The sequence below is a fragment of the Alexandromys fortis genome, unplaced genomic scaffold (assembly GCF_014885135.2).
Source record: "Alexandromys fortis isolate MF-2015 unplaced genomic scaffold, M_Fortis_MF-2015_v1.1 scaffold_88, whole genome shotgun sequence".
In the NCBI taxonomy this organism is placed as follows: Eukaryota; Metazoa; Chordata; class Mammalia; order Rodentia; family Cricetidae; genus Alexandromys; species Alexandromys fortis.
In genome coordinates, this window is record NW_026067961.1 from 7,876,472 (window position 1) to 7,880,039 (window position 3,568).

Sequence of the window (3,568 nt, forward strand, 5' to 3'; positions counted from 1 at the left end):
GATCTCCATAACCCATGGGAGGGCAGCAGAGAACTGACTCCACATAGCTGTCCTTGACCACACATATGCCATGACACACTTGGTGTACACACATGCACACCCACACACACAGAGTAATAAATAAATTCACACTTAAAGAAACACCTTTGGTGCTTTAGAGATTTAGCCTTGCTCCCCCAAATCCATACCACCAGAGTCTTTTAATTGTCTCCTCATTTTTTATCATTTCCATGAAGCTTTTTTGTTTGCTTGCTTTTCTTGGAAAAGGTCTCCCTGTGTGGCTCTGACTGTCCTGGAATTCACTGTGTAGACCTGACTGGACTGGAATTTGTATAGATCCTCCTGCCTCTGCCTCCCCAGTACTGGGATTAAAGGTGTGTGCCACCAAGCCCTACACCAAGTTAAAAGTTTTAATTGTCTGTCTTAGGTTTGTTCACATCTTTCCACAGCCTGGAAACAGTCATTTGTGACAGCTGACCCCAAATTCTTTACCCTTTCAGCCAGCAACGGAAGCACACACACACGCACACACACGCACTCACTCACGCACGCACGCACGCACACTCCTGCCCCATGACAATCCAACCTATTAGATGGCGATTGCCCCTTAACAGGACAGGGAGTGTCTGTCACCCTGTTGCCCCACAGCTGGCCCCTGATAGCAGAGTTGTTGCTTTACCAGACAGCACATGGACATCTCTATAATCAACATGGATATTTCACCTAGTCTTGGTAGCACACACATGTGTACAGTACAGGCATTCAGGATACAGGCAGGTACAAGGATTCATGAGTTCCAAGCTTGCCTGAGCTGCTTAATTAAACTCTGTCTTTGGCTGGGGAGATGGCTCAATGGTTAAGAGCATTGGTTACTCTTGCAGAGGACCCCAGTTTGAGTCCCATCCCCCACAATGTAGTTCACAGACAACTGTAAGTCCAGTTCCAGAAGATGTGGTGTCTTCTTCAGACTTCTACAGGCACCACACATGCATATAGTACATAGACACATACAGCAAAACATTCACAATAAAATAATAAGTACAAAGCAGGTGGTAGGGGTGCGTGCCTTTAATCCCAGCACTTGGGAGGCAAAGGGAGATGGAAGTCTGTGTTCGAGGCCAGCTTGGTCTACAAGAGCTAGTTCCAGGACAGCTAGGACTGTTACGCAGGGAAACACTGTCTCAAAAAACAAAAACACAAACAAACAAAAAAGTAAACAAGTGTTGTCTAGGGAAAAGAAGAGACAAAAACATCCATAAAAATTAGAATTACAGCCAGCATGAACAACATCAATCAGGAAACACAGGCTAAATGTTTCAATAGTTATCCTATCCTACGGAGTCTAAGTCTTTTTTTATGGGTTATTTAACTTTATTTTATGTGCATTGGTGTGAAGGTGTCAGATCCCCTGCAACTGGATCTTCAGACAGTTGTGAGCTGCCATGTGGGTGCTGGGAATTGAATCCGGGTCCTCTGGAAGAGCAGTCAGTACTCTTAACCACTGAGCCATCTCTTCAGCCCCGGAGTCTAAGTCTTATATTAAAAACGTCTTGGTTAAGGGATGAGAGGAAAGTAACTATGACAATCTAGTCTCCAACCCCAAAGACCCCAGAAGGAAAGAATATGATCTAAGTAAACAGAAAGTGCATTGTAAGCAACTTCCAAAACTCTAGCATTGACAGAGACATCTTGCTGCCTGGACGGTCACCCAAAGTTCTTCTGTAATGTTGAGGCATCCATCTTCAGCTTACAGACTCATAGTATGTGGAAGACTTTTTCATGAAACAGAAAATTTGAAAGACTATTTTGCCTTTATTGGCAATTTGCCGGTCAGTTTTGTTTTTTTTCCTGTGTCCTGCAGAGTGTGTAGCAGACACTTTCATGAAGCAGGAGCTCCGAAGGACTGTCTCATCTTCTTTACACAAGCTCAGGGGAAGGGGAATGGGAGGGGGGAAGGAGTGCACAGGAGGGCTAGGGATGTAGATCAGTCGACAAAAATGCTTGGGTACCTGACTTTAGTCTCAACACTCAGTAAGTGGAAGCAGGAGGATCCCAAATGCAAGGTCATCCTCTACAAAACTGGGAGTTTGAGACCAGACCCTAACTTTAAAAATCAATTAAAAAAATAAAACTCAATTAAGTAAAAATAGCCAAGGGTGATGGTGCAAGCCTTTTATTTCATCACGGATAGATAGATCTTTGTGAGTGCCAGGACAGCCAGGGCTACATAGTGAGACTATCAAACAGACAAACAAAACAAAAAACAGACAGACATACAAACATAAAACAAAACATAGTGAGACTCCCCACAACCAAACCAAAACAAAGGGGGTCTTGGTGGCCCAAACCTTTAATCTGGCGCTAACCCTCAGGTATGGTGTCCTAGCTCTTGGGAAAGAGAGGCAGATGGATCTCTGTGAGTTCCAGATCAGCCTGATCTACATAACCAGTTCCAGGACAGCCAGGGCTGTTTGTAGAGACCTTGTCCCAGTCTCCCTCCCCACCACCAAAACACCAGATAAAATAGATCACTATCAACGAAACAAAACACACAGAGAAAAACTGAAACAATAAACTAGTTTCTAACTTTTCAGACTCCGAAACCTGGAGATAGTTAACATCTCAAGTCTATGGAACTCCCACTAGACCATCAGGTCTCTGAAGGTAGATCTCATCTAAAGCAATAACTCAGTCAAAGAACTACTGATCTGATCGACTCAGGCGGCAACTGGCATCTTTTCAGAATGATTTAGTCTGTCCTTTGTAGAAAGCCTGGAGCTACGGCACTAACAGAACCCAATTAAGGACCTGGTTAATGTCTAAGCATGTAAGGAAAGAGTGTTCCCAAGCAAGTTCCACGTGCACATTATGGCAGACACAGTAAACAATAAATAAATAAATGCAGCCGGACAGTGGTGGCACACGCCTTTCATCCCAGCACTTGGGAGGCAGAGGCAGGCGGATCTCTGTGAGTTCGAGACCAGCTTGGTACAAGAGCTAGTTCCGGGACAGGCTCCAAACATACAGAGAAACCCTGTCTTGAAAAAACCAATAAATAATATAATAAATAAATAAATAAATAAATAAGTGCAACAATCTTTTTCAAAAGATGAATGAGAAGAATCTAGAATCAGAAGCAGCTCTCACACACATTTGAAGAACAGTTCATAAAGCTGGGTTCAAAAAAGGCTTGGATCCTTGGCAGGACAATGGCACTGGGAGGGAGATACAGAAGCACAGGGTGGTCTCTGAGGACCCTTGGTTTCACTTTAGACCATTTAACTCTGTGCATGGAAGGCCTTAAGCCTGAGGCGTAATCTTGGGCAGTGTTCTGACTACCTCTTTCAGACTCTCTGTATCGTTGTAGGGAATAAGTTAATAATCGATCCAACATACAGTGATTCTGTCTTCCACATACAGGAGCTGTAGTACACACATGCCCACACTCATGCATGCAGGAACACAGAATGAACACATATAATAAAATAGAAAGAAGACCAGGTATATATAATAAAAATAATATAATAAATAAAATAATATATAATAATATAATAAAAATAATATATAA